This window comes from Hibiscus syriacus, unplaced genomic scaffold, assembly GCF_006381635.1.
Source record: "Hibiscus syriacus cultivar Baekdansim isolate YM2019G1 unplaced genomic scaffold, ASM638163v2 tig00111493_pilon, whole genome shotgun sequence".
NCBI classification, from domain to species: domain Eukaryota; kingdom Viridiplantae; phylum Streptophyta; class Magnoliopsida; order Malvales; family Malvaceae; genus Hibiscus; species Hibiscus syriacus.
In genome coordinates, this window is record NW_024063102.1 from 1058160 (window position 1) to 1085469 (window position 27310).

General features: G+C 36.9%; 1 pseudogene; it reads left to right on the forward strand.

Moving 5' to 3' along the window:
* On the forward strand, positions 1-26334 carry LOC120163749 (annotated as a pseudogene).
* Positions 26335-27310: the final 976 nt, after the last annotated feature.

Consider the following 27310-nt stretch of genomic DNA (forward strand, 5'->3'; position numbering starts at 1 on the left):
ATGGAACCTATATGCGATTTTTGTCGAGGGGAAAGAGCGGTGGTTTACTGTGAATCGGATTCGGCTCGGCTTTGCTTGAGCTGTGACGGGAGCGTTCACTCGGCGAATTTGTTGTCACGTAGACACGGTCGTTCACTTTTGTGTGAGAAATGCAATTCTCAATCGGCGGTAGTTAGATGCTTGAATGAGAAATTGTCTCTTTGTCAAGATTGTGATAGGAACGGCGACTGTTGTTCGAGTTTGGGACATTGTCGTGAAGCCTTGAATTCTTATACAGACTGTCCTTCTTTGGATGAGTTTAGAAGAATCTGGTCTTCGGTTCTTGGTACTTCTTCGTCACCCGCTGCTGTCGATGTTGACTGGCCACTCGGTGCTTCGCTTGCTAATGAAAATTGTTTTGCTAACTGTTTGAATCAAACAGAACAACGGGGCTCATTTGAAATGGCTGGTACAAGCTTAAATGAATTGGATTCTTGTTCTGAGATGAAGGCTAGTATGAAGTTAACTTCTCTGATATCTTCAAATGCAAATTACGTTCCTAATTGTAGAGATGAGAACCACTTTTTTCAGGCGAACCAAGTTTTCCGAATGTATGTTTGTTTTCTCGGTATGAGTACTATAAGTGAGTGCGGATATATGTGCAAGTCTACACAATCGAACAAGTAATACAGTGATAAGTGAGTATCGTCTCCACAGGGATTGGAAGAAGTCGAATAAGTTCTATCAAAGCGCTTTACTTTGTCAACTAAGTAAAGTTAGTGATAGTATGTACAAATGATAATGCTGTGGCAAAATGAGATGAATGTTGTGGAAATGGTGGTAGCAAATGGATATGTCGTGGCAAAATAGATTGTGTTTAATACAAACAAATGAAAATGTCAAGACAAAATAAAATGTAAATATATGATTTGATTAATAGGACTTTGGTTTTCTCACACGACAAGAAACTATGAAAGTGAGTGATAGGAGTCATTAATGAAAATCTAAGTCTACTTCTCCGAATGGTCTTTCTTCTATACCTAGTCTTCCAGACAGAGTCTACTAAGGTGCCCTATGTTATCTCTAGTAAGGGACTCGACAGATTAAAGATGCCTTAGCAAAACCGATTGGCGTAAACCCCTGCAGTGATCCTATTGGTCCAGATAACAGGATATGTGTCGGCAACACCTTTTTGCGGCAACATTAACATCTAACCTATCGATCTTGCACAGCTCCTTTTTAGTCGAATGAAATCCTAACATTATCTCTAAGGTAGATTAGGCCTAGTTACTACCTAGAACCCCTTGTTTATGTAGTTCCTCCCTAGTTTCTCTCGAATACTAAGGATATTTTGCCAAAGCATTCTCTCGAACCCTCAAGACCTCCTAAGGAAAGGCTACTCTCGTAGCTCCTACAACCTTAAGGCATTAAGTTTCATAAACAAAACAGAATATAGCATAGAAAAGAAACCATTCATTGAAATAAAAACTTAAACATCCAAGTGAAGTCCCACCAAATAGGATTAGTTCATGGTGGGGTTCGAAATAAACAAGCACAAAGCAAGTTTCATTCGTTCCTTACAACCCAACAACAAAATATGAAAGCCAAGAACTAAGGGGGGAGGAGAAAGCCTTCGACGTGCACTGCCCAATGCTTTCCTCGGCCACCAAGAACTGCTCCCAGCGAACTGGCTCCTCTCGAACGCTCAGGATGCCACTCCCTCAAGCTTGTCAAGGAGAAATGCCACGACAAGTAGGATTGACAGAGAAAGATGAGACTCTCTCTCTCTAAATTTTTAAGCTCAAATATGGGTGGAACCAAAGTCTTCAACAATGTGGCTTTATCCTCTATTTATAGGGGAAAACTAATCCTAGGACTTGGTGTTAACTTTCCTAGGAAACCCCAAAACCATAGTTAAGTTACTTGGAGTCGGGCAGGACAGGATATGATACAGCCTGGGTAGCTGACTGAGTACCTGGCATAATCCCGCTGCAGACACCCAAGGACAGACATGATCTGCAGAGCAGGCGGCGTGGTCAGCAGGATCGGCTGTAGCAGTGTCGACCCCTCCAGGCGGATCTTTGAGGCAGATTTCTCGGGCAGAGATCACGGAAAGTAGGAGACAGTTGGCTTCAAAAATATATTTTCGCACTTTAAGCGCTATTGAAATGCCAGTCGAACTTGGCAATTTCATTTTGCTCAGACATTTTATTTTCTCCTTTCATTGCTTTCAATTCCTGCACATCATTAGACAAACACCTTCCCCATAAGGTAGCACTGATGACAAATTAAAATGCCGTGGCAAACCGATTTCCACCATATGTAACTAAATGCTTCTAAATGCATCTACATGGTCCTAAATGAGCTCTTAAACATTCAATAACTTAAGTGAAAAGGTCCCAAAATGTGACCTTTTTACAGAGTTATCACACCCCCAAACTTAAGCTATTGCTTGTCCTCAAGCAATGGATAGTAATAAGCAAAACAAAAATACCATGACAAGTTCAGAAGCAGAATAGTTTATGGGATAAAATTTCAGCCCTCAACACATATGGCTTCAACATGCTAGTCTAGTTCGAGAAATCTAGTATTGTCCCTAGGGCAAGATTCTTTGCGTGGGTGTGTGCGTGTTGTATCCAGTACATGCTTAACAAACTTAAAAATTTTCTAAGCAAGTTTTCTTAATTTGCCATGACATTTAGAAATTTTTACTCCCACCTTGCTTTCTTTTCTTTATTTCTGCTACGAGGGGAGTCAGCCCATCACTTCACCATCCCACACTCTAGGTGAAAGGGAGCATACATTCCACCCCGAGCTAGTCAGGTAGAGTCATCCCGTGACTACTTTCATTCACTCATATATCCTGGCATAGCGGAGTGTCCCTTTACAGATATGTCGAGGCATTTATTCACAACTTCATTTTTTTTTCAGTTTTAATTTTTTTTTTCATTTTTTTTTTCATTTTTTAGTGGGTTTTTCATCATTCAAAATTTATGCCACGGAATTTTAAGAATTCTCTTATAAAAAATTTCTAAGTTTCTCAAGCATAGAAAACATACAATCGTGTGTTCAAGGATTTCAAAGAAGCAAGTCCTAAAGTTAGTTCTATCATCCTCAACCAGTCATGTACATTCTATCTTAGCCATCAAGATTCATCATCATTGGGTATCCTTAACTAATTCCAGAAAACTATTCAAACCTTTACTCATGTCATGGCATAATTATTTTACTACTACTCTCATGTAATGATGCGAGAACCCTACTTCCCCCAAACTTGAGAGAAGCATTGTCCTCAATTCTTACTAAAAATAAGGAAAATAAACTACATGCTATGAATGCAATGCAAGGTACCTTGACTTCATGCGTGTGGTGGTGCGACGATCGTACCACGGGTGCGCTTACGCAGTTGGGTGGGGTTGGAGTGTTTGGAGTCAGAAGCGGGTGCAACTTGCCGTGGCATTTGTGTATATGGGTGGACTTTATCAGCAATGTCATCGTTTGTGCCAACACCAATTGAGTTTTCTTTCTAAGTGGGTGTGGCTTCTGTAGGGGCTTTACCCTTGTCCACATGTTTGAGAGTCTATGCTTTCCGAAGCATCTCAAATTGTTATTGCATTTTTGTCTCGTTCGATTGGAGCACCAGTGTAGACCAAAATGCCCCACACATATAATAATTCTGCCTTCAAAATATTTTGCTCTGGCATTTTGGGTCTTTCACATCTGAATTGTAGGACCTTTGCAGTAGTCCTTTCTTCTTCAATGTATTCTCTGCGTGAAGATGAATGGTAGAGGAATGAGATCTCTTTTTGCTCCTTTTTGATGTGGCAACTTGAAATCATTTGGGCAGCAAATTTGTTTAAGAGGTCAGGATCATCCCCATGACAGTAGCCACCATCGTATATGACCTTGTTCTTTCCTAGGCTATTGAAGTAAGAAAGCAAAACAACACTAACGAGAAAATTGACAATGTCAGCATGCCACAAAATTGCTGTGGCAAATAATAATTTCTCATTAGGGAATTTTTCCTTAATCTCCATTTCATTCCTTAATTCTTTTATAATTTCTAGCCTAGATAGATGATCAATCACTTGGGGTTTAGGATAAGTGAGTTTAATAGGATTAAAAGGTTCAAATTTCATACCTGGTCTAGCTATGGGTGAGCTAGACTTACTCATCTGCTTTGGAATATCCTCGAGCTCCTTTAAGTGATTATCAGTGCATAAAAATTTGTTGTGGAAAAATTTGGAGCGTTTCGTTGGTCATCATCTTCTACTGATGGGAGTTTTTCTTTTGTCGTGGTAAAATTTTTCTTCTCTTCATTGGTTGCACTCTTCGAACCCTCATCATTGTTTTCCAGCAAATGTAAATCTTCTTGCACCATCGGATATTCGTGCACAATCTCATGACCAGGCTCTCCGAGTGTCTCTCCCCCAAACTTAACATCTTTGTAGATTTTCATGTCACTCCTTAAGGTGAATGTACCATAATGCTCCCTGTCTTGAGCCTTAGTGACTTCAGTATCACTAGGTAGACTGCCATGTGGGCAAAAATGTAATGCTGTGGCAATTCGACCAACCTGACCCTCCAAGGCCCTCAAAGACGAGCTATGACTTTGAAGCAAAATTTCTTGGCTTTTTATAGAGGTCACATGGCCATGCATCATGGTTTTCTTTGTTGCGATAAAATCTTGCATCGTGGCCTCCAAAGAGCACGTGTTAGATAAAGATGGTACTCCCTCGTTAGAATTATGCAATGGCATATTTGTTTGAAAACCCTGGGAGTCACTGAAGTTCTGCTGCCTAGCGGGCTAACTAGAGTTGCTGGTTCCTTGATTTCCCCACAAAAAGTTTGGATGTTGACGCCATCCAGGATTATATGTGTTAGAATAGGGGTTGTTGTTGCCTCGATTATAGTTGCCCACATAATTGATGGATTCTTGATTGATCGGGCACTCACTCTCATTGTGATTGTCGTGGCATAATAAACATGCTGAATTGGCTGCCTTCACTTCTCTCAGCTCGCTTGGCCTTTGTAAGTTCTTCAACATATTGGTGATAACAGCAAGTTGGGCGGACACCGAATCCTTAGAATTTAGCTCGAAAGCTCCATGTGATTTTCGCCTAAGGCAAAGCCTTGTAGATGAAAATTGGTAATCATTGGTGGCAATCCTATCCAGAATGGCAAATGCCTCTGCTGGTGATTTGTCACGTAATGTACCATTTACCGAGGCATCTAGCATCATCCTCGTGGGTTCATTGACTCCATTGTAGAACATCACAACTTGAGTCCAGTCATGGAATCCATGATTGGGGCACTTGCGAAGCAAACTTTTGTATCGATCCCAACACTCATACATAGACTCTTCATCGCCTTGGTTGTTCATATTGGGTTGATTATGCCATAGCAAAATTTTTTTTGCACAAGTCAGCCCAAGACTTTATCAAGACGGAAGGTAATCCATTGAGCTATGCCCTGGAACGATCTTTCAAAGAATATGGAAATAACTTCAATTTCAGTACATCTTCATGCACACCTTGTTGTCGAAAGCAGTCACAAACCTCAAAAAATACCCAAACATGTTTCCTTGCATCCTTATGAGGAGCATCACCAAACAGTCCAATAAAGTCCAACATGTCGAACATAACCGGTTTGAGCTCGACGTGGGCTGCCTGAATCATGGGTGCCACAATTTTAGGATATAGGTTATCCATGATAGGGTTTAAATGATCTCGAATAGTACGAGGCCTAGCTGCATTCCCAGTACTTGGAATTGCCTCGGCATTCTGATCTTCCACTTGACCCATTCTTTGATTTCCAATTTGGTAGATCTTTGCTTGAGCACGTTGAGTATGTAAAATAAAAGCCTGAAAAAGACAAGGAAAATAACAAGTAAAACTATTCAAAAAAAATTGAACAATTAAAATAAAAATGCTATGACAAAACTAATTAACTTCCAGTTGCCAATCCCTGGCAACGGCGCCAAAAACTTGTCTGCTCGGTATGAGTACTATAAATGAGTGCGGATATATGTGCAAGCATACACAATCGAACAAGTAATACAATGATAAGTGAGTATCGTCTCCACAGGGATTGGAGGAAGTCGAATAAGTTCTATTAAAGCGCTTTACTTTGTCAACTAAGTAAAGTTAGTGATGGTATGTACAAATGATAATGTTGTGGCAAAATGAGATGGATGTTGTGGAAATGGAATTGTGGTAGCAAATGGATATGTCGTGGCAAAATAGATTGTGTTCAATGCAAACAAATGAAAATGTCAAAACAAAATAAAATGTAAATATATGATTTGATTAATAGGACTTTGGCTTTCTCACACGACAAGCAACTATCGAAGTGAGTGATAGGAGTCACTAAGGAAAATCTAAGTCTACTTCTCCGAATGGTCTTTCTTCTATATATAGTCTGCCCGACAGAGTTTACTAAGGTGCCCTATGTTATCTCTAGTAAGGGACTCGACAGATTAAAGATGCCCTAGCAAAACCGATTGGCGTAAACCCCTGCAGTGATCCTATTGGTCCAGATAACAGGATATATCTCGACAATACCTTTTTGCGGCAACATTAACATCTAACCTATCGATCTTGCACATCTCCTTTTAGTCGAATGAAATCCTAACCTTATCTCTAAGGTAGATTAGGCCTAGTTACTACCTAGAACCCCTTGTTTATGTAGTTCCTCCCTAGTTTCTCTCGAATACTAAGGATATTTTGCCAAAGCATTCTCTCGAACCCTCAAGACCTCCTAAGGAAAGGCTACTCTCGTAGCTCCTATAACCTTAAGGCATTAAGTTTCATAAACAAAACAGAATATAGCATAGAAAAGCAACCTTTCATTGAAATAAAAACTTAAACATCCAAGCGAACTCCCACCAAATAGGATTAGTTCATAGTCGGGTTCGAAATAAACAAGCACAAAGCAAGTTTCATTCATTCCTTACAACCCAACAACAAAATATGAAAGCAAAGAACTAAGGGGGGGAGAAAGCCTTCGACGTGCACTGCCCAATGCTTCCCTCGGCCACCAAGAACTGCTCCCAGCGAACTGGCTCCTCTCGAATGCTCAGGACGCCACTCCCTCAAGCTTGTCAAGGAGAAATGCCACGGTGTCGTAACCGGTTTTCGTCCGGGCACGAATTTTAACTTGACGGGAAAAGTAATGTGAATAAATGGTTTTTAAAATAATTTGGGAGTCGCCATCGGCCTTTTGGGTCAGGTAGGTCGAATAACTAAAAATCATCTTTTAAAAGAGTTTTTAAGAAAACATCAGTTAAAAGATAAACTGATCTGCGTTTAACCAAAAATTCATTCTTTTTATTAATAAAAAGGGATTCGTGGTCGGTTACGTTTAGGGAAGGATTAGCACCCCTACAACGCCCAAAATTGGTACTTTATTAACTATAAATTGTCTCTATTATTAGAATAAAAAAATTCAAATATATTTAATTCATAATCCTTTTATTTCAAATTTATAATTTTAAGAAAATATATTAATATATATAAATAAGATATTTATTTATTTAGAAATATCAGAAAAGAGCTCCTAGGTGCTTTAAGACAGCTCTTTTCTTTGATATAAATAAATAACTAAAAAAATTATTTTAATATAGTAAGATATTTATTTATTTAAAAATATTAGAAAAGGGCTTCTAGTTGTTTTAAGACAGCTCTTTCCTTCAATATTTAAAAAATAAATAAATATCTAAAATATAAATTAAACATATCTAGTTCATAAATAGGATTTTTATTTCATAGAAAACAAATAAATAAATAAATAAATATTATTTATTATATATATTTATATGACTAAGATAATAATAAAATAATAATTAAAGTAATCATTTAAACATATTGGATTTGAAATGATAATAATACAAATTAAATTGTAATTAAATAGGGACTAAAACATATTAAAATAAATAAAAATATTAAAAATTAAAATTTACAGCCCTTATTTATAGTATTATAAAAATATAATTACTAATGATATAATTAATCCTAATTATTAATAGGTGATTAAAATAATAATCATTAAAATTAAAGGTTCCAACTTGAATGATAAAAAGATCTAAGTGCTAATAATATAATTTAGCCTTATTTAATTAATTCGGATTAAAATGATATTTACTAAACTGTAAAGGACTAAATTAGGTATTTACCCTAAATAAATATATATGCAGATAAGGACTAAAATAAAATAAAATAAAATGTAAAGACTAATTTTAAATAATTAGAAGTTGATTGTAGTGACTAATTTGTAAATAATACAAACTCGAAGTGACTGCAGACGAGGTTTTCCCGTGAAGGAAATTACGCATATACCCTCGTCAAAACGGTGTCGTTTTGATGAGGGTATATAAACCCTATAACCGGCCCCTAAGGGCCGAAGTTTCTTATTTGCCTCTTTCCTTTCTCTCTCTCAAACGAGAGAAATTTTTTTTCTCTCGCTTCTCTCTAAGTTTCCCTCGCCGGAGGGAAACCGGCAGCCATAGGCCACCGTACTCCGCCGCCGGCCACCGCTGCCGGTGGCCGGAATTTACAAAATACCCCCCAAAGCGTAGATCTAAACGTCCTAATGCCCGATCTAAGGTTATTTTAACCTAAAACCCCATAATATATCGTAAATCTACGATTTTCACCTTCGGCGTTTTGATTTTTCGACGAGGTTTAGGGCTCTCCAATGATAGAGTAAGTTCCTCTCTTCTCTTCTCTATTTATTTTTTTTACTGGTTTGTTGTTGTTGATTGGGATCGTTGGTAGCTTTCTGTCTTCCTCGGTTTCTTCCTCTCTATTTGGTTTCTGGTCTCCGTTGCTTGCTGTCCGTGCTCTCTCCTTTTTTTTTCTTTCTCCCCTTTTTTCTTTTTTGCAGGATCCGGTGGCTTTTATAGCCACCACCGAGCCATGCTCGGACCGGTCTAGAGGGGGAAGTTCGGTGAGTCACCGAGCTATGTGGTGACTCACCCCATAGCTGCGACATGTGGGGGGCAGCTGGCCTTTTGGAAGCTTCTGGTGAGGCGGCGGCTTCGTGGCTGTAGCGCTGGCAGCTGGAATGTCTGGAAGCAACGGCGGCGGCCGTGTGGTCCCTAGGGTTATGATACCCTAGGGTTTCAAGTTGGAGAGCTTTGGACTGTTGGATCTTGCCAGATCCAACGGTGGAGATCATTGGCGGCTGGGGCATGAGATGAGAAACCCTAGTTGGGTTTAGGGTTATTATTTGGGCTTTGTAAATGGGTTTAGGGTTATGTGCTTTTGATGTATTTGGGCTTGTAATAATTATTTAATAATAATATACTAATAATAATATTAATAATAATAATAATAATAAATTTAATAATAATAATAAATTTAAATGAAAAAATGATGTCTACAGCTGCCCCTCTTTGCTCATCCTTGTGTTAACAAGAATAGAGTAAAGACGAAAAAGACAATAATTTTTTCATTTGGCTTCTTTTGAGTAGGATGGAAATGTTTGAAAACATCATGCACTGAAGGGCTTACAGATGACCCGAAGGTTTTTGAAAACATCAAAAAGCTCCCGAAGGCTTTTTTTTTGGAAACATCATGCATTGTAGGACTTACATATGACCCTAAGGCTTTGAAAACATCAAAAAGCTCCCGAAGGCTTTTTGGAAACATCATGCACTGTAGGACTTACAGATGACCCTAAGGCTTTGAAAACATCAAAAAGCTCCCGAAGGCTTTTTGGAAACATCATGCACTGAAGGGCTTACAGATGACCCGAAGGCTTTGAAAACATCAAAAAGCTCCCGAAGGCTTTTTGGAAACATCATGCACTGAAGGGCTTACAGATGACCCGAAGGCTTTGAAAACATCAAAAAGCTCCCGAAGGCTTTTTGGAAACATCATGCACTGAAGGGCTTACAGATGACCCGAAGGCTTTGAAAACATCAAAAAGCTCCCGAAGGCTTTTTGGAAACATCATTCACTGAAGGGCTTACAGATGACCCGAAGGCTTTGAAAACATCAAAAAGCTCCCGAAGGCTTTTTGGAAACATCATGCACTGAAGGGCTTACAGATGACCCGAAAACTTTGAAAACATCAAAAAACTCCCGAAGGCTTTTTGGAAACATCATGCACTGAAGGGCTTACAGATGACCCGAAGGCTTTGAAAACATCAAAAAGCTCCCGAAGGCTTTTTGGAAACATCATGCACTGTAGGACTTACAGATGTGAGAAATAGTTTACTAAGTAAAAAACTAAGAAAATCGTTTTCTTACTTTTCAACAATTTCATTTTAGAAAAGATAAAATGAGAAACTATGAAAATCGTTTTCTCATTATGTTTCAAAATAACATATTGATTGGGTAACATGCCCTAATCTCAAGATAATTTTCATTCTTGTGGATTGCATCTATCACTTCTTCAGATGTTTGTATGATTCCTGTATTTGCGGTTTTGAATACCTTTTTCTTATAAGGTATTTCTTACCATGAATCTTCTTGTTCTTCCGAAGATCTGTAAAACTTCATGTTTGAATGCACTCAGACGTATCAATGTAATGCATTGTCTATTGTGTAAATGATATTCTTATGAATGCATGAATGTTGATGCAATCTTTATTTGACTTCAAAGTGGTGAACTTGGTCTTCCTCTAGTTCATCATTTATTGCCAGGGTTACCTCTGGATATCAGTGTAGAAACTTATGCTGTCAAGCTTGCATTTCTACAGAATCATCTGATCAACTTGTATCTTGGCGTCTTCTTTGCTTCATGAAAGTCTCAGAAGAAATGTTTCATTTATGGAACTCTTGCCGTAGTCAGAACTATGACTTTGATGCCCCATTTTGTCTTTGATAAAACCAACCTTCTTAGCTTGGACTTGTGTAGAAATCCAATAAAGCTTTCATCTTTGAAAAGAGAATCTATCATCTTTAAAAAAGGAGTCTATCATCTTTGAAGAGTGTAGATGTAGATATGTCTGACTCAGCAGGGATTAATTAGGAGAGTAGAGTATGTTCCAATTTAACTCTTGAAACATATCATAAGGAAGATTTATTCCAATTCCTTTCATGTCTCCACATATAATCAGATCTCGAATAAGGCAACTTGGACCATATCATGTCGAGATGCTTAACAACAACTTGTCGTTCAACCTTAATTGGCTCCACTAGTTTCTTGTTGTCAAAATTTTCAGCTCTCCTTCTGTGGAAAGAAATCTTCATTATATCTCACTTTTAATCTTGAAGTTGAAGAAGACAGACTTCATCTTGGATTAATAAATGGAAACCATATGATCGCAACATTGGTTCAGCATCAGAATAACAGGTTCGTAAAACATTTGACAGTGCATTCATCCTTTCCTGTGGCTTCTGCTCAGATGTTCGTAAAACATTTGACAATACATTCATACTTTTTTGTGGCTTCTGCCAAGATTTCTCAATCATTGAAGTTCTTTGCGTAGTGTTCAAAGTTTTTGAATGATGTCACAAGACCATTTGAGAACAAAACTTAATAGGAATACAAATGAGATGCTGGTGTGACCAAAAAGTTGGTCAAATTCACAAGATATGCTAGTGTTGAATTGAATAGGAGACACTAACTGATCTTGTTATCATCTCGGGCAAAGACAAAGATGATACTGATCACGTTTTCTTCTATAATGATCTTTGTAGGAATTAGAAACAAACCTACTATAAGAGTCATGTATGGAAAGATATCCATAGAATTCTTGATGCTGGGGATGAAACGCACATGATAAACCCAAATAGATGAAAACTCGGTTCAGTCTAGCTGGCAATGATAACCCCAGTAATATCGGGAAAAAGCAATATACATGAGCTTCTCTCTTCAATGTCATCAAGTAAATAAAACTGATATGAAAAACAGATTTGTAACCTCAACAGTATGTTTGAAACTAACTGACATGAATCTCAAAGAAATATTTTCAATTATCACCGACACATAAAAGGCCAAATTCATATTTCGAGGTCTCGAGGAACTGATCTTTGGATCGAATGGTCTACAAAGGGACCATCTTTATTCATGCAACCATGATGTATCTTAACAAAGACTACACTGTCATGTGACACATGATTTAAGAAGATTGGGTATTTGAAACCATACTTGCTGAATAAATATTTGTTCAACAACAGGACCCTGATATAACTGCCTAATGAATGAAGCAATTATGTATAGTCAGCTCGACTGTCACTGTTTCACCATTTTCATTCTTCATATCTTTATGTCTCATTAGAAATCTTTGTTCAAGTCAATGATCTCGACACAGGATGATATGGGCCTTCAGCATGCCCCAACATTGGCTAATACAACTGTTCAAAATGCATCAACAGTCCATATTTTGATTGAAATGGGCTTTCAGCATGCGCCGATTCTGAGCCTTCAAAATGCCCCACATGGATCTGTCTGAAGGAACCTTTAAAATGCCCCAACATTTGCTGATACAGATGTTAAAAGTGTGCTCAATATTATTTCTTGTTGAGATGAGCCTCTAAGAATGCCCAAATATTCATATTGTTGTAAGCCTTCAAAATGCCCCAATATTCTATTTCTGGTTGAAAATGGCCCTCAAGATATCCCTCTAGATCTGTCTGATTCACTCTCAATGTCTATTTGACTGAAATGTTATGATCTCCCCAAGGTTCAATTTTGACAATACAATGTGGTGGATACTTGTGGCTTTATTCGTGCTCCAAATATGTTTATCTTGAATACTCTCATTCTGGTGTCACTAAACAACAGTATTGTCAGGTAACTGGAAGAATTCTCTTCATTTTGTCACAAACTTAAGAAGTACTCAATCATTCTGACAGAAATGTCTGAGATATGTGTCTTCTGAATGAGGTGACTATTTTCTGTATCTGGAGGGATTTAGTCAGACAGAGCAATATAAATAGCTTGGTAATCCGTTCCAGGCTGACATAGTGGCTTATCATCTTTCAGTGAAAACCATCTCTGAAATATACTTTTCTGTGGAAGAGAAACCAATTTATGCAAACAGTAATCTGATGCAATAGCAAGACTACATATACAATGGTACAAGCTCATCAAAAATCCGCACCCATGCAACATGTTGATCCTGATAACAACTCATCTGATTATGAAGCGATCTTTCAGGATGATTTCACATATATTGATAGTTCTTCTGATATCGAGGAAATCGATGATCATGCAGTTCATCTTTCAATTCCAATGATAGGTTCTAGGGTTCCTACCGAATCAGATCAGATAACTCAAAGAACACTTCCAGAAGATGCTATTGGGTCTCCTTATTTCTACTATGAACAAAATTCATCTTTTAAATCCAATGATTAATTTTGGAGTTCATACCAAATCAGATCAGATAACTCAAAGAACACTTCCAGAAGATGCTATTGAGCCTCCTTATTTCTACCATGAGCAAATTCATCTTTCAAATCCAATGATTGATTTTGGAGTTCATACCAAATCAGATCAGATAATTCAAAGAACACTTCCAGAAGATGCTATGAGCACATTCATCTTCCAAATTCAATGATTAGTTCTGTGGTTTCATACCAAACCAGATCAGATAGCTCAAAGAACACTTCCAGAAGATGCTATTGGGTCTTCTTATTTCTACTATGAGCACATGGCACTTGCTCCAGTTAATGTTTTGACTGGAATATTACAGTACTTATTCGATGTAGAGACAGAATTTGTAAATTCGAAGTATTTTCATGCTGCTACACTGAAAAGGGGCTATATTTATAATCTGCCAATTGAGAATAGATTTACTCTTATCATGTTTTCTCCACGCACTAGACATGATATTTTTTCATTGACAAAGAAATGATGGCCTTCCTGGGATCCAAGAACAAAGTTGAACTGTTTACAAACATGTACATGAAGTGCCAAATTGACAGAAAGGATCCGCAAGGTTCTTAAAGCTTATGACGATGATCCACCTTCGAGTGTCCAAAAGTATGTTCTTGATGAGTGCTGAAAATGGAATCTGGTATGGGTTGGAAGGAATAAAGTTACTCCACTTGAACCTGATGAGGTGGAAATGCTTCTAGGTTTCCCTAAAACCCATACACAAGGAGCTGCTAGAGACATGTTCTCCGGTGATATCCATGTCCTGTTTTTTTTTCTGGGATCAGTGATGCAGAGGCTGTCTTCTACTATCTTGGCATATCTTTGAAAACAGATGTGCAAGAACTGAATGATGATCGGTTGGAGCAATTGATGAGTAGATTTGTCAAATTCAACCTTGTTGTCGGTGGTATCCAGCGTAACAACCTTACTGGAAGAAAAAAAACATCATCAGGATGAAATAGAAGATTTTTGTTGGTGAATTTTCTTGCAATGACTGCTACGACAACTATCTCTTCTGCTGCTCCAATATATCCCACTCTTTTCAAATTATGGAATGGTTTAGTTGACAGTAAAACTGGTCATCTTTAACTTTTGGAATCATGTAACCAATGTTACCCTATATAAAAGGCCTATAAAGGTAGATTATGTTCCAATGTCTTGTTCTGTGCCCTAAGTCCTCAAATTCAAATTCAGCAATCTTCTGAAGGACATAATGTATATCATCTTGACAAAGAAAATGATCGCCATAGAAAAAGTAGCAATGATGTATCAAGACTTGAGCCAACACCAGAGTGCAGGTAGTGACTTGTTCATGGCTCTATGATGTAATCTTCTAGAGAACATGAATTGATGGTTGGGGAAAATAATCTGTCTGGTGATGCTTATTTCCCTCAGCATGAGATAAACGATAATCTTTCTTGATGAGCTGCTAATAATGTCATAGGGGAGTGTCACAAGTTCAATTCTCCATACTTTCTGGCTTCTCAGACCACTTGCTTTCAAAAATGTGAAGTGCTTCATTATTCTGGCCTCGTTCATTCTTTTTCTACAACAGAGGTAGAATAAGCAACAATTGCTTCAAGGACCTTCCTCATTTGAGACTGTCCTGTTTGAAAATGTTTTTTCCTCATTTGTTTATTGAAGAATGAAAGACTTTTACAAAGTATTGCCCTTCTTAGGTTCACAATAGAATCAGATCATAAACAATGAGTTTAATAATATCAAATAAATCAACTACACTTTTAAATCATTCAAAATCATAGTCCTATGGCAAGTGTCAAAATTATTGACTGATTTGAGGTGTAGGTTGATTCTGATAAAGTAAGGTCTCTCAGGTTCTCAGGTTAGTCCAGCATATATGTCTCTTTGGGCTTCCATTAATTTGAAGAAATGGTTGTTATGCTCATCTTGAAAAGATGCTTCTCGTTTCCAGACTCTTATGAACGTCTTTGGGATGTGCGGTGTTTCATTAAGATCGTCTCTTATGTCATTGTTGCACCATTCATTATTCGAGCCGTCTTTTTAGGTTTTCAACTCGAATCCTCCTTTGGTTTCAAGATGTTATTTAAAAATTTACATCTTGAACCCCCCCTTTATCATTTTTCATATCATGCATTAAAGATTTTAAAAACCAATTTTTGCAAATAAAAATCAATCTTGAAGGCGGAATGAATTCTAAAGATATCATCTTTTACTTAGAAATCCATGTATGATTATAATGGACTTTTCAGGTACGTAACGTAGGCCATGGCTTATGGTTACGAAAGAAAGGGATAAAAAGGCCCAAATAAGTGTTTAAGGGTAATCAAACCAAGGATCAATTCATTCTGATGCCATCAATCTTGCCTTGCTTAACTTGAATCTGCTTTGTTGGGGATTTTTCCATCATTTGGATCTCTCTAGACTGCCAAATTTTGAATTCATTTCCAATTTCTCATATCTTCATCATTTCTTGCTCTTCTTGTTCGTACTTGATCAACCTTGTAACTTGAGGCTCAATAAGTCACCCATCTTGATTCAATTTTCCTTTTTCTTCTTTTTTTTTCTTTCTTTGTTGGATGAGTATAATACTTCAATTGATTTGAACACCTCCTTTTCCTTTTGCATTTTGGAGGTTTTCCATTATTCTTGATTGGATTGATCTTCAAGCACTCTGTATTTGACATACTTTGTAGTTCAAAACTTTCATGACTTCATGGAAACTTGTATTCGTAATAAAACTGTATTGACAATCTTTATTCTTGTGAGCCAATATCCTTTACTTTGCCCCCCAATGTAGAGGGTGATCCTTGGTTAGGGTTGAATTAGAAGAAACATTATTCAGGCTCAAATGGGGACAACAAAGGATATATATATATATATATATTAAAGGATAAATGAAACAATGCCGTTCATCATCTCATACACAGAAACCTTTGTAAAAAGAGGTATCCACAGGGGGATGAATATTCAAGATTAACTTTATTTACATGAAAAAAATGTATTTAATGCATGATATATTTATTTCAATCAATCACTTTCCCCTTCTTCTTTGAGTATGCCCTAATCACTCGAAATTATCATCAATGAGTTGGTCCCTGATGCCTCATCTCGTCTCTTCTTGTAGTAAGATTCACGGATAATTGAAAGTTTGGTTCTTTTGAGGTCTTTTGGTTTATGATGGTTTTGTGTTCGAAAAGACAAATGTGTGACTTTTGAAGTCATGTATATGGTGGAATGTAGTATCATCAATCAACTATACCCAAAAAGGTAAACATCTGGAGTAGGTGTAAAAACAGGTGGAGACATTTCTTCAGAATCTTTGTAGTGTCAGGATTTGGTTTGAGTAATTGGCATTGGATGGGATATTGAAGATATAATTTTACCACTTGCCAATAGATCTATAACTCTTGAAAAATTAAAAGAATATTTAATCTACTTGATACTCAAAAATCTCAAGATTAAAATTTGACTCATTGCTCATAACCATAAAAGAAACACATATTTATTTATTGCCAAAAGGAAAGGAACAAAAAAACAAGTTCAAACAAGATGCTGAAAATAAAAGTACTACAGTGGTAGATAATACTTCCACTTGTTTATACATCATGCCTCCTCTAATGTTGGATATATACTTGGACCAGGGTCATTGTCTTTATTTGCCCCCCATTTTTTGATCATTTCTTGTGTCAGGACTCTTTTGTCAACAAGCATCTCTATTTCTTTCAACAGTGGCCTACAATTGCCTGTAGAATGCCCTTTTACCCCCAAGTGGAAATTACAAACACTATCTTGATCATAGCTATGAGCAGAAGGGTTTGATGTCACTTTAGTTGGTCTTGGTGTGATGTATTGACCTTTAACCAAATGAGGATACAAGTCTGAAATGGAAGTTTGGAATACTTCCAAAGTTTGTCTTGATCGCATGACTTCCTTTGGTCGATCCGAACAGTTACTTGCTCTTTTTCTTTTGCAATTGCGAGGACTCTGGATGCAACATTCATTCACATGATCAGCTTTTGCTTTTTGATCCGTCAGGCTCCTGGATGTGACTTTTGAATTTTCTTCACTGATTACATTCTCAATTAAATCTCCACTTGTCACAAGATTCTCGAATTCCTTTGTCGGATTTGCCTGCATCAATTCGAAGAAAGGCGCTGAAAGAGAATCACGAAACATACGTGATATTTCTTCTTCTAACATGGGAGGTTGAACTTGTGCTGCCATTCCTCTCCATCTTAGGGCATATTCTTGAAATCTTTCATTGGCTTTCTTCTTTACTCTTCGAAGATCCATACGTGTTGGAGCTAAGCCTTTAACATACCTATATTGTCCCAAAAATGCATCAGCTAGATCTACCCATCTATTGATCTGTTCTTGGGTCAACTGATTGTACCAAACTACTACTGGGCCAACAATACTATCATGGAAAGAATGAATTAACAGATCATCAGAACTCAAATATCCTTCCATTTTTCTGCAAAACATTCTTAAATGGATTAAGGGACAACTGGTGCCATCATATTTCTCAAAATCAGGCATTTTGAATTCATGGGGAATAATCAAATCTGGAACCAAGCTGAGCTTTCCTGCTTCTAATTCTTTGTGGTAGGCACTAACATCTTTCATGTTTCTGATTGCTTTCTCTGTCCTCTTGACTTTCTCCTCATATTGTGAATAATTAATGAGGCTATTCTTTGGGTTTGAGTGGGATGCCCCAGGGTATGTTATCTTTCTCGACTCTTTAATCTGATAGCACGATTTCTCTTTAGCAGTTGTCTCTTCTTTATCAGATTCCATTCCCTGAATAATTTGATCTGATCCATCTGGTACTGAATCTGACGCTTCTTTCCTTGTATCCCGAGGTATCCCTGTCAATTGTTCTGGCCACTGGTCTTGTAGTCCCTTATAAGATTGCTCCATTGTTTTCATGATGATAGTAAAGTAATATGAATGAATGATCTTGGTTTTTACTGTTACAGAACCTTTCATGAATTATTTACATGTTTTTATAATCAAAGTACATAACAGTACTTAAATAAAAATTTGAAAAATGCATAACTGGAAAAATAAGAATGCAAAATGTGCATTTCATAGGCAAACATAAAAGTATGAATGCAAAATGAAAAATGCAAAGATGCAAAATGAAAATGCATGTATGAAAAGGTGTTTCTCAAGAGTGATCATCTTAGAACATATTTCATTGAACACAAAAGTTTCGGTACATCAACAAAACTTTTACATGTAGGGGACAACTTTTAGTCCTAACTTCAACAAAACTTTACATATAGGGAATAACTTTCCCATTTTCTTCTCTAAAACCAAGTTAGTTTATCACCTTATGGACCATATTGCTTGTCTGAACTGCAGCTTCTTCCATGACATTCTGGTGTTCTTTCATCTCCTATGTCAATTCTCGGAGTTGCTCATTTTCCCTTGTGAGAGAACATTTGTGTTCAAAAAGTTTTTGGACAAGATCTTCATGTATGTTGCAACTTTTTTCAGTTTGGTGACCCCTGCTATCCACTCTTCTGGGGTGTTTCCTATACCAGCATTTTGAAAGGCTTGACTGACCTTCTGGAAATCTTCATATATGGTTTCCATTTTGGTGCTCAATTTATCGTTTTCAATCTTCAAATGACGTATTTGAGCTTCAAACCTCAGCAAATCTTCTTCTCTCTGGGCGCCCTTACTGATATTGTTACCTTTGAAGACTTTTGGTATTAATCTATCAGGACCCTCGGTTACCAAACTAGGTCGATCATTTACCATAAATTGTAAGGTTCCATGATCCAAAAGACTTTGGACTCGGCGTTTGAAGGCAAGACAATTCTCGATGGTATGTCCTTGAGCTCAGCATGATATTCACAATGAACGTTGATGTCATACCAATTTGGAGATGGAGGTTGGAAGGGTTTTATGTAATATGGAGCTATTTCTCGTGCTTCAAGTAACTTTTCATACAAATCTTTATATGATATAGGTATAGCATCAACATGAGAATCGCCTTTTGTCTTGAATTGAACCTGAGTTTTAGATATCGGGAGCATACTAAACTTCGATGATTCCAGGTTACATGATTTCTTCTCTTTTCTGGAAGCTTTTACAATTGTCATCATTTCTTTGGTATCTCCAGATGACTTGTGAATACGGATGATGATTGTCTGTAACTTCTCCAATTGATTAGGATCAGAAGTCTCTTGCATATTTGAGATTGCATGATTATGTTCATTAAGCTTTCTCTCTTTCTGTGCAGGAATCTCTTCTCTTTTGGCCAAAACAAATATTCTATCCATCATCTTGGACATCTGCTCTCTTATTTCTCGTATCTCCTCTTGCTCCTTAATGGACACATGATCTCTAGGTGCATAGCTCTCTTCTATCCTCGGAGTTCCCTCGGGATGTCTTTTCTTGGCCGCATCATATTTTGTTTGATCATAAAACTTTTTGTCCATTTAAGATTTCTTTCCAATACGATGAACAGTCTTTCTAGTAAACACCTTTTTGGTTATGCTATGATCATGCAATACAAACAAAAGAAATGAGAAAAAATAAAATGAGAAAGGAAAATAAATTGGTTAGTACTAATTAATAGAAATAAAAATTCTATCTATCAATGTATAAATCTTAACCTCATGCTTTCTAGTTCCATGCTTTGTTTGGAAAAATTAGCTTAACCGCACGATTTCTAGTTTGCATACATTTATTCAGGAAAAAGAAAAGGAAGTAAAAGCTAGAACTTATTTCTCCTTTGTGTATACCTACTGATAAAATTTCGGCATGGTTTCAAATCGGGAGAGTTCTAGATTTAATATATGCAGGGCTTCAGTTCTAGGAGTAAAGGTACTCGAACTGTCCTTGTTGATGCCCCCTTGGGCTGTCAAACCTTCAATCCTAGTCAATCACAGACTTAAGCGGATCGAGTTCAATTCGAGGGGATACATTTCTCTATACCTGACACGGAGAATAAATTCTCACGAAGACATAGAGCATATGAACCCCGAAAGTTACTTGCTAGGTCTGACACGGAGAATAAATTCTCACGAAGACGTCGCTTTCACTCCCACTTAAAAGGGACAAACTCAATTATAGAGCTTTATGTTATGAAATGCAAGTGTTGTGTGTGAGGAGAAATGTTCAAACTTCTAACAGATAAATAAAATAATTAAAAAATGATAAGAATATGAAAATAGTATGCAATAAAAAATTTTGAAATAAAAGAATTTAAAAATTAAATAAATGAATTTTTTTAATTTCTAATTAATAGAGACAATTTATAATTAATTTCAAAGCATGACTGGTCCCCGGCGGAGTCGCCAAGCTGTCGTAACCGGTTTTCGTCCGGGCACGAATTTTAACTTGACGGGAAAAGTAATGTGAATAAATGGTTTTTAAAATTTGGGAGTCGCCATCGGCCTTTTGGGTCAGGTAGGTCGAATACCTAAAAATCATCTTTTAAAAGAGTTTTTAAGAAAACATCAGTTAAAAGATAAACTGATCTGCGTTTAACCAAAAATTCATTCTTTTATTAATAAAAAGGGATTCGTGGTCGGTTACGTTTAGGGAAGGATTAGCACCCCTACAACGCCCAAAATTGGTACTTTATTAACTATAAATTGTCTCTATTATTAGAATAAAAAATTCAAATATATTTAATTCATAATCCTTTTATTTCAAATTTATAATTTTAAGAAAATATATTAATATATATAAATAAGATATTTATTTATTTAGAAATATCAGAAAAGAGCTTCTAGGTGCTTTAAGACAGCTCTTTTCTTTGATATAAATAAATAACTAAAAAAAATTATTTTAATATAGTAAGATATTTATTTAAAAATATTAGAAAAGGGCTTCTAGTTGTTTTAAGACAGCTCTTTCCTTCAATATTTAAAAAATAAATAAATATCTAAAATATAAATTAAACATATCTAGTTCATAAATAGGATTTTTATTTCATAGAAAACAAATAAATAAATAAATAAATATTATTATTATATATTTATGACTAAGATAATAATAAAATAATAATTAAAGTAATCATTTAAACATATTGGATTTGAAATGATAATAATACAAATTAAATTGTAATTAAATAGGGACTAAAACATATTAAAATAATAAAAATATTAAAAATTAAAATTTACAGCCCTTATTTATAGTATTATAAAAATATAATTACTAATGATGTAATTAATCCTAATTATTAATAGGTGATTAAAATAATAATCATTAAAATTAAAGGTTCCAACTCGAATGATAAAAAGATCTAAGTGCTAATAATATAATTTAGCCTTATTTAATTAATTCGGATTAAAATGATATTTACTAAACTGTAAAGGACTAAATTAGGTAATTACCCTAAATAAATATATGCAGATAAGGACTAAAATAAAATAAAATGTAAAGACTAATTTTAAATAATTAGAAGTTGATTGTAGTGACTAATTTGTAAATAATACAAACTCGAAGTGACTGCAGACGAGGTTTTCCCGTGAAGGAAATTACGCATATACCCTCGTCAAAACGGTGTCGTTTTGATGAGGGTATATAAACCCTATAACCGGCCCCTAAGGGCCGAAGTTTCTCATTTGCCTCTTTCCTTTCTCTCTCTCAAACGAGAGAAATTTTTTTTCTCTCGCTTCTCTCTAAGTTTCCCTCGCCGGAGGGAAACCGGCAGCCATAGGCCACCGTACTCCATCGCCGGCCACCGCTGCCGGTGGCCGGAATTTACAAAATACCCCCCAAAGCGTAGATCTAAACGTCCTAATGCCCGATCTAAGGTTATTTTAACCTAAAACCCCATAATATATCGTAAATCTACGATTTTCACCTTCGGCGTTTTGATTTTTCGACGAGGTTTAGGGCTCTCCGATGATAGAGTAAGTTCCTCTCTTCTCTTCTATTTATTTATTTTACTGGTTTGTTGTTGTTGATTGGGATCGTTGGTAGCTTTCTGTCTTCCTCGGTTTCTTCCTCTCTATTTGGTTTCTGGTCTCCGTTGCTTGTTGTCCGTGCTCTCTCATTTTTTTCTTTCTCCCCTTTTTTCTTTTTTGCAGGATCCGGTGGCTTTTATAGCCACCACCGAGCCATGCTCGGACCGGTCTAGAGGGGGAAGTTCGGTGAGTCACCGAGCTATGTGGTGACTCACCCCATAGCCGCGACATGTGGGGGGCAGCTGGCCTTTTGGAAGCTTCTGGTGAGGCGGCGGCTTCGTGGCTGTAGTGCTGGCAGCTGGAACGTCTGGAAGCAACGGCGGCGGCCGTGTGGTCCCTAGGGTTATGATACCCTAGGGTTTCAAGTTGGAGAGCTTTGGACTGTTGGATCTTGCCAGATCCAACGGTGGAGATCATTGGCGGCTGGGGCATGAGATGAGAAACCCTAGTTGGGTTTAGGGTTATTATTTGGGCTTTGTAAATGGGTTTAGGGTTATGGGCTTCTGATGTATTTGGGCTTGTAATAATTATTTAATAATAATATACTAATAATAATATTTAATAATAATAATAATAATAAATTTAATAATAATAATAAATTTAAATGAAAAAATGATGTCTACACACGGCAAGTTGGATTGACGGAGAAAGATGAGACTCTCTCTCTCTAACTTTTTAAGCTCAAATCTGGGTGGAACCAAAGTCTTCAACAATGTGGCTTTATTCTCTATTTATACGAGAAAACTAATCCTAGGACTTTGTGTCAACTTTCCTAGGAAACCCCAAAACCATGGTTAAGTTGCTTGGAGTCGGGCAGGATAGGCTATGATACAGCCTGAGTAGCTGGCTGAGTACCCAACATAATCCCGCTGCAGACGCCCAAGGATAAACAGGTTCTGCAGTGCAGGCGGCGTGGTCAGCAAGATTGGCTATAGCAGCGCCGACCCCTCCAGGAGGAACTTCGAGGCTGATTTCTCGGGCAGAGATCACGGAAAGTAGGAGACAACTGGCTTCAAAAATATCTTCTCGCACTTTAAGCGCTATCGAAATGCCAGTCGAACTTGGCAATTTCATTTTGCTCAGCAATCTCCTTATGTCACGACATTTTATTTTCTCTTCTCCTTGCTTTTAATTCCTGCACATCATTAGACAAACACCTTCCCCATAAGGTAGCGCTGATGACAAATTAAAATGTCGCGGCAAACCGATTTACACCACATGCAACTAAATGCTTCTAAATGGATCTACATGGTCCTAAATGAGCTCTTAAACATTCAATAACTTAAGTGAAAAGGTCCCAAAATGTGACCTTTTTACAGAGTTATCAATGTTCTTTTTTTTGTGATGTATTATTTTGAATTGGAGATACAAACTACTGATTACATGATTCGAGTGTCTGCCTCCTTGTTGCAGTGTTATTCTGACTTCAGAGATTGCAAAGTTCCTGATGGTGATGGCCTATGTGAAAGTCTCAACATGAACAATGTTCAACTAAGCTTCGAAACTGCTGAGGAGATATTTGTCTCTTCTCAAGGTCAAACTAGGTACCAGTTTGAGAAGATTGGGACAGACTGCCTTATAATGGACAAAACTTTATCAGTAACCAAATCTAATGGTCCCATTGGGAACATGTTAGAGGTTTTTATTCCAATTTCAATTGATAATAAAGGCATCTATTGTTAAGTATTCTATTTCTTCCCTTCCCATTTTCAAATATTTTGTAGTATTGTGAGTATGTGCATCTAAGTTGTTTCTCAAAAACAGTTCTAAATCCCACTTTTTCGAACTTTATTCACTGAGATGTGAGAGGCATAACTGTTCAAAATCCATCTACTATAAAGCAATTCTTTCCATTCAGTAATATGTTTCTGATATGAAGTAAAATCCGGTACATTGAAAACTTGTGCTCTAATAGAACACCATTTATTTATGTCCTAAGTCACCTACATATGCAGCATTTGTTTGGAATAACCGGCTCATTTCACATTAGACTCTACTCGTATGAGCAAATCATACCTGGTATTATTATCCTCTGTTCTACAAATCAAACACATATGCCAAGGAAAGAGAAACAAGCATTTAATATTTGGAAGTTGGGAATTGATTAAGTTAATAATTGTAAGGATCAAGTCTAGACTCTCCTCCATGATCCATGATTAGATGCTTTAACCTGTCAGGTCTAGTCATTGACTTTCATAAGAAACAAGATTGGTATGGTAGTCATGTTATTGTGTTGATAAGACATCCTCGCATTCGCATGCTTATCATTTATCGAACATAATTATTACTGCTGTTATTCTAGTGAAATGACAAACCTGCAACTACATGCTTAATTGTGTTCTTGTTTTTTATGTTTCCTTGTTAAATTAGATAAGAGATTTTAAGCCTGTTCATGGTTGACAAGCCACTATTGTGTACTTAACAGGCATCACCTGAACAAAAGGAGTTCATGCCTTTTCCAATCTCTCAAGTTTGTGGCTCAGCTAGTATGATGGCTGCCACATCCGGCACTTCCAATTGCATGTTTATGAATTCGGGTTGCAACGGAAGCATCAATCTGGGATATCCTGTTTGTCAAATTCCTTCAACGGTAGCTCTTCCACTATCCAACTTTACAGGGAAAAATAGCCCTTCTGATTATATAGACTGGATTATCACCAGCTTTTCTAACTGGAGACTCCCCATGGGAATCACATTCAGAAGCTAGTTGCCCACAAGCTAGGGATAAGGCAAAGAAGAGATACAATGAAAAATAGAAAACACGAATGTATGTTTCTCATTTTTGTTCCCTTGAAAGTGGTGTTTTACCTTCTGTTGCAGGTTAATATGATCATGCGATCATTCATTTTGGGTTAAAAATATGTTTAAAGGATGTTTTACTGATTTAAGTTGGAGGAGGCTGTTTGCAATTTTTTCAACATTCAGTTTAAAAAGCTATTCATTCACATGGTTAGAGTGATATATGAGAAATTCCTGTTAAATTGAAGTCTAAATGGTGTTTTTCATTTTTCTATTTACAGATTCGGTAAGCAAATAAGATATGCCTCCCATAAGGCCAGAGCCGACACTAGGAAACGCGTGAAAGGCAGATTTGTGAAAGCAGGTGAGGAGTATGACTACGACCCTCTCGTTGCACGGAACTGCTAAGGCAGATTATGAAAGCCCCTGATCATGAAGGTAACATATTTAATAAGATAATAGGTAGTCTCAGCATAAAATGAAATTAATCTCAGAATTGGTAGCATATTGCATGCACTTTCAAAGTTCAAGTATTAACCCTTTCATTTCATCGCTTAGGACTAAAGAGCTGATAGAATCTTGCTCAATTCTAGATTGCAAATGTTGATAAAATACCTGATGCATAAACTTATGCAACTTTTATGATTTTCCTCACTTGAAGTACTTTTTTGTGTCATTTCCTTGTATACATGCTCACTTAGGCCTTCTCAATGAAACTTATTAGTACTGATTTACTTGGTCAAATTAACTGCCCTCATCCCCGACCATCTATTAACTGCCTCGGTTATGCTTGTATTATAGTTCGGTATGATTGCTAATGAAGATCTTAACAATATATTATTCATGCATGTAAAACCGACACGATACTTATCTAACCTTCATTAACCACAGAAAAAGGGAAATTATATTCATACTGAGAATGTTAATCCTATTGATTCTCTGCAGGAAACTATGAAGATACACATCAAGAAGTCCAACTGGCTTTGAAGAACATTGAAGTGAAAACCTTCGGTGCACATTATCTCTGACTTATACCCTTTTTCTTAGCCTAACCATCTAATGTCTCCGTTGCGCAAGGCAAAACCCTTGTTGCAAGTTAATTTTGGTTAATATTATTATCTTTCGAATCGGTGCAAAACACGTGCTCCATTCCATGTAATAAACATCGATCCCTGGTCATCGAATTGAATAAGTAGTTGTAGGATTTGGTCACGGTTATCCTTTGATTTCATTCGTATTTGAGTACTATATATTCTTATGCTGCCTGCTTTTTTAGTTGCAGATGAAATGAACTCTCGAGAATGAAATAGGGAAATCGCTTGAAGAAAAGGAAGAAGAAGAAGAGGATAATGTACCATGTATATGCAGGAAACAAATGATGATAGAGTATAAAACACTGAAGCAGTGAGAAAAAGAAATTGTAAACCTTTATACATGCTAGGAAACCTCTTTTTAAACACTTTATCTTTCCAAACTTCTAGTTTCTTAACCTTAAAATGATAAAATGATGAGTTTTGCATGACAACATAAATCCTTCCAGGCTCATTTATTTTTAAGGGTGTGACCTTAAGAAGTTATATAACAAATCGAGGGGTGCAAAGTTATAAAATTTTAGATAGTGTAAAATTAGATAATAGATAGAAAATATAAATATTAAACCTAAAATTTAAAGGAATTTAAATTTTTTGGAGGGTGTGATCGTATTCCCTCGGTTTATCCCTGGGCGTTAGCTACAACACTGCACGGGTCGATACGCACAGCGCCTAGTATCCATCGTTTACGACTAGGACTACTGGGGTATCTAATCTCATTCGCTCCCCTAACTTTCGTCTCCTAGTGTCAGTGTCGGCCCAGTAGAGTGCTTTCGCCGTTGGTGTTCTTCCCGATCTCTACACATTTTATCGCTCCACCGAAAATTCCCTTTGCCCCTACCATACTCCATCTTGGTAGTTTCCACCGTCTGTCCAGGGTTGAGCCGAGGATTTTACAGCGGACATAAAAAGCCACCTATAGACGCTTTACGCCTAATCATTTCGAATAACTCTTGCATCCTCTGTATTACAACGACTGCTGGCACAGAGTTAGTCGATGCTTTTTCCCCATATATCGTCATTGCTTCTTCTCTGGGATAAAGAAGTTCATGACCCATGAGCCTTCTATCTCCATGAGACATTGCTCCGTCAGGCTTTCGCCCATTGCGAAAAATTCCTCATTGGTGCCTCCCGTAGGATTCTGGGCCGTGTCTTAGTCCCAGTGTGGCTAATCATCCTCTCGGACCAAATGATCCAATATTTCTTTTTACGAGGTTACTTAATAAATTCAAATGTTACCTTCCAAACTTATTTTCA